Below are 6,000 nucleotides of genomic sequence, written 5' to 3'. Positions count from 1 at the left end.
TCTACGCTCAATGTGACCCTTGTCACTTCTCAATGTGACCCTAGTCACCGCTCAATATAATCCTAGTCACTTCTCAATGTGACCCAAATCACTGCTCAATGTGGCCCTAGTCACCGCTCAATGTGATCCTAGTCACCGCTCAATGTGACCCTAGTCACTGCTCAATGTGACCCTAGTCACTGCTCAATGTGATCCTAGTCACCGCTCAATGTGACCCTAGTCACCGCTCAATTTGATCCTAGTCACTGCTCAATGTGACCCTAGTCACCGCTCAATGTGATCCTAATCACCGCTCAATGTGATCCTAATCACCGCTCAATGTGACCCTAGTCACCGCTCAATGTGATCCTAGTCACTGCTCAATGTGACCCTAGTCACCGCTCAATGTGATCCTAGTCACTGCTCAATGTGACCCTAGTCACTGCTCAATGTGACCCTAGTCACCGCTCAATGTGATCCTAGTCACTGCTCAATGTGAGCCTAGTCACCGCTCAATGTGATCCTAGTCACCACTCAATGTGATCCTAGTCTACGCTCAATGTGACCCTAATCACCGCTCGGTGTGACCCTAATCACCGCTCAATGTGACCCTAATCACAGCTCAATGTGAGCCTAATCACCGCTCATTGTAATCCTAGTCACCGCTCAATGTGACCCAAGTCACTGCTCACTGTGACCCTAGTCACTGCACAATGTGATCCTAATCACCGCTCATTGTGATCCTAGTCACCACTCAATGTGATCCTAGTCACTGCTCAATGTGAACCTAGTCTCTGGTCAATGTGACCCTAGTCACTGCTTAATGTGACCCTAATCACCGCTCAATGTGACCCTAATCACCGCTCAATGTGATCCCAGTCACCGCTCAATGTGATCCTAGTCACCGCTCAATGTGACCCTAGTCACCGCTCAATGTGATCCTAGTCACCACTCAATGTGAACCCAGTCACCGATCAGTGTCATCCTAGTGACTGCTCAATGTGACCCTAGTCACCGCTCAATGTGATCCTAGTCATCGCTCAATGTGACCCTAGTCACCGCTCAATGTAATCCTAGTCACTGCTCAATGTGATCCTAGTCACTGCTCACTTTGACCAGAGTCACCTCTCAATTTGACCCTAGTCACTGCTCACTTTAACCCTGGTCACCGCTCGATGTGATCCTAGTCACCCCTCAATGTGAACCTAGTCACCTCTCAATGTGACCCTAGTCACTGCTCAATGTGATCCTAGCTACCCCTCAATGTGACCCTAGTCACCACTCAATGTGACCCTACTCACGGACTTGCCATGGGCCAGGATAGACAAGAGATCCGGGTTCAGTACCAAAAAGACTAGTAATAGACAAAGGGATTTTTTATTAAATAATATATAAAAGACAAAAGTGCACAAAGGCCCAAGGCCTGCAAACACGTTGATTTGATGCTCTTCAATATACAGTATACCCCTACGTGGCCCTAGCGGACCCTTTTGAATCCTTCCTGTCAGCGGAGGTTGGCACCCTAGCTTGTACGCAAAATGGCGCCCCCGCTCACCGACGGCTAACCCTAGATGCACCCTGGTATTCCCTATATAAGTATGGAGTGCAGCCAGTCATTAAAGAGAACCTGTCACCACCAAAATCGAAGGTGAGCTAAGCCCACAGGCATCAGGGGCTTATCTAACCTCTTTTTCTCATCTTTCAGGATACATCAGGGGCTTATCTACAGCATTCCAGAATGCTGTAGATAAGCCCCTGATGCCGGTGGGCTTATCTCGCCTTCGATTTTGGGGTGACAGGTTCCCTTTAACAGATAACCCAAAAAAGAAAAGAAAAATAGTGCCGTGATGATTGGAAAGAAAAAAGGGGTAAAGAAGGTGAACCCGATGAGGTGATGTCCTAGATAGATATCAAGCTGCTTCTCATCAAGAGCCCCAAAATCGTGACAAGATAAGCAGGTGAGGCATCTGAGAGTCTTTCCTGATCTCCTGGAAAACTTCCCCCTTTGTAGTCTCCCCAACATTTCAGGAGGGTTGCAAACTAGCAGAAATATAACTTGAAAGTACTGCTCAGCGATACAAAATCTCTAACAGGATAAACTTTAGTTTATAATAAACGTGGTCTTATAAACTCATTTGGAGACCTTCAACTTACTCAACCTTAGAGGACTTGTGCCATAGTGGTGTAGCATAGCCCCCACCAGCTGTTTGGCTGCAGTCCCATTGGATACACTGTTAGCAAGAGGCCATTTACTCCTAGAGCCTCTCTCAAGGCCAGTGCAAGTCACGTACATGCCACTTTACATGAGTTATTTAGGACTTTTTTTCTTCTATGTGCCTAAGAACTAACAAGCAGGTGCCCCAAGGAAGCCCACGCGAAACGCGCGTTGGGGCTGGCAGCACACAGTCCTAAAGTGAGAACTATGGGCAAGACCTAATGTATTAAGGTAGTTGCTACCTACCTGCCTGTGGCGCCGATCTCTGCCGACACAGAGTGGTCATAGATTGCTCCTACTGGCGATTCAGCAGCTTCCGCTGTTGTCATGTCAACAGAGCTGATGCTTCTCTTCAGCTCCGCTCTGTCGGCGGGGCGTGACTCATGATGTCATGCTGATTGACAGCCAGCTCAGCCTAACGCCGCAGAAAGCCAGCTGTCAATCAGTACGACTTTGGCAGTCACACCCTTTTGAAGGAGCAGCACGGAAGAGGAACTGATGTTCTGTAGATGTGTAGCAGATGAATCGCGGGCAGGAACGGTGAATGACCTCTCAGTTTCGGTAACTACCTGCCTGTTAGTTCTTAGGACCATAGTCAAGAAATAATCTTAGATAACCCTTTAACAGTAAATCTATAGCTGTGAATCACTGATTAGGACTGTCCACAGGACTCCTAGGCACAGAAAGCGCAGACACTTACTGTAGATGTTAGCATACTGTACATAGGATGTCTAAATGAAGCAGGACCCTGGACAGATTTTCTACAGAATTGATTTATTGACACATTAAAAAAAAATATATATATATAATAATTTCCTAATGTATTTGTACATTCAGAAAATAAAAGGCATAAAAAACATAAACATTACAATAACGATGACAAAGTAGATAGTTTGGATACAAGAGTAATAAGAAAATAAAAGGCAATAGAAGTAGATGCACAGTATACAGGAAGGTAATGATATCCCTGCAGTGGAGGGACTTGACCTAAAGTTACCCACTATCACAGTGCAGATGTTGTCCCCACGTGACATTGTTGTGGCTGTGATATATAAAGTCAGTGCTAAGCTAAGCAGAGCTGTGACTTCAGGGACAGTGTGTCCAGCCTGTGCTGGATCTTTTTGCAGCGGGGGACTTTTGCACTGAGTTTTAGCATGGCTATTACCATAACTGTCCTTGGGCCAGTGCTTTATCACTCCAGTAATTCTGTTAATCTGTGAAAGAGTTTAGTGCTGATGACTGTGGGTCATTTTCTGTGTGAGTTACTTTTAGGTTACTGACTATGGGAAGTTTCTCTCCAGAAAAGAAACAGTAGTAGCCAGGTCAGTGGTTTGGTGTAGTAGCCATAGATCAATAAGCCTTCCAGTACAAAAGTACAAGTGTGAGCCCTTATTTACCCAGTTGCTCACTTTTCTAAATTGTAGATGGGAGTGTGGGGCAGTCACATCTGACGTACCTGACTTGCCATTACTAACTTTTTGGCAGATATAAGATTAAAGGTACCTTCACACTGAACAACTTAACAATGATATCGCTAGCGATCCGTGACGTTGCAGCGTCCTGGATAGCGATATCGTTGTGTTTGACACGCAGCAGCGATCTGGATCCTGCTGTGACATCGTTGGTCGGAGCAGAAAGGCCAGAACTTTATTTTGTCGCTGGATCTCCCGCAGACATCGCTGAATCAGCGTGTGTGACGCCGATTCAGCAATGTCTTAACTAGTAACCAGGGTAAACATTGGGTTACTAAGCGCAGGGCCGCGCTTAGTAACCCGATGTTTACCCTGGTTACCAGTGTAAATGTAAAAAAAACCCAAACACTACATACTTACATTCTGGTGTCTGTCCCCCGGTGTTCTGCTTCCCTGCACTGACTGAGCGCCGGCCGGCCGTAAAGCACAGCGGTGCTTTACGGCTGACGCTTACACGGTGCAGGGAAGCAGAACACCGGGGGACAGACACCAGAATGTAAGTATGTAGTGTTTGTTTTTTTACATTTACACTGGTAACCAGGGTAAACATCGGGTTACTAAGCACGGCCCGGCGCTTAGTAACCCGATGTTTACCCTGGTTACCCGGGGACTTCGGCATCGTTGGTTGCTGGAGAGCTGTCTGTGTGACAGCTCTCCTGCGACCACACAGCGACACTGCAGCGATCGGCATCGTTGTCTAGATCGCTGCAGCGTCACTAAATGTGACGGTACCTTAAGAGTGCACACACTTTAGATAGATGTTAACCAAAAACTAAAGCTGGCCGTACACATTAGATTTATTTGAGCCGAACCTGTCGATAGTGGCCGGTTCGGCCGACAGTCTAGTGTGTATGAATATTAATTCTTTATTAAGTACAAACATATAAAAGATCAATTTACATTTAAAATAAAATAGAGAACGTCAGACAGAGGCATGGACCACACAGGGTACACAAGTAAATTGCAATCAATAGTACATAATGTAGTAACATATTTGTAAAAACACATAAATAATTACATCAAAGATTACTAACGTTCACAATTACTAACTAAAGTTCACAATGGGTGTAAATTAGTACATCAAAAACACCTTAGTATAAAGGTAAATACAGTATATGAATCCTGAAAAAGTTGTCTAGATATTAGGATACCTAATATAAAGGGAACCTGTCAGCAGGATTATGCTCAGTAACCTACAGACACTGTCAGGTCGGTGCCGTTATACTGATTACAATGATACCTTGATTGATGAAATCCGTCTTGTGGTCGTTGTTTAATCTTTATTTTCAGTATTCAGTTAATGATATGCTCGTACTCTGAGGTGGCCTGTGGTGGGGGGGTCTACATGTGATGCTCTGATTAGGTATTCATCAGTATGGCTTCTGACAGGTCAGTGATCCCTCAGTGACTTGCCCCTATTTTACATAATGTATTGAAAAATTCTCATGTATTTGATAAGCCGGGCCAAGTTACCTCTGCTACCTCATACCTCCTCGTACTACAGGCCAGTCTGTCGTGGGGCCAATATGCCGTCTGGTTCCACTCCCTGGCTTCTGAACACAGCTGGAACAAGGCTCTGGTAGCTGCCTTCTTGGAAGGATTGTCCGGAAAAATCAAGGATAAGCTAGCAGGTCAAGATATTCCCACTATGCATGTAAAGAAGCTGCGGAGAAACCATCACGTGTTTCTCGACGCAAGCAGTGAATAGCCAGGCCTTTCCCCGGGAAGGAACAACCACGGGAAGGGCAGCATCCTATGAAGGAAAGCCACCTATGCCAAGCATGGTATCCATCCACAGACAGCTGTTTCCACAGACAGACTAGTGGGATATTCCCACTAGTCTGGATGATCTATTTTCCTTTGACATCCAAATCAACCGGTTCTAGGAACGCTCTCGAGAGACGTCACGTGAAAGAAAGCCACTCGGCCCTTCCAAATGCCGCTCATTCTCAGCTGTCCATGGCTGCAGCCCCTCTAGAACCTATGCAGGTTGACAGTGTGGCGCTAACTGAGCAATGGCAGGTGCTCCTTCTGCACCTTCTATATTCTTCCAAGTCTGTCTCAACCACTTCTCCTGGGTCTTCCATGGGTCGGCCTTGACTTGTCATGCATGTCTTGTACCTGTTCGGCCGCCGGTGGCACCATCTTCTCTGCCAGGGTTACTGTTATGACCTGGTGGTTAGGACAATAATGGACCTGGTGGTTAAGAGCACACGGAATGACCTGATAGTTACAAATAATACAGGACGAGCTCTGAGACGTGGGAACTCTGCTGACCGCAATCCCTAATCCTATCACACACACTATCACACATACTAGAAATAGCCGTGGATT

Source organism: Ranitomeya imitator, chromosome 3, assembly GCF_032444005.1.
Source record: "Ranitomeya imitator isolate aRanImi1 chromosome 3, aRanImi1.pri, whole genome shotgun sequence".
NCBI lineage: Eukaryota > Metazoa > Chordata > Amphibia > Anura > Dendrobatidae > Ranitomeya > Ranitomeya imitator.
This window is presented reverse-complemented; position numbering follows the sequence as displayed.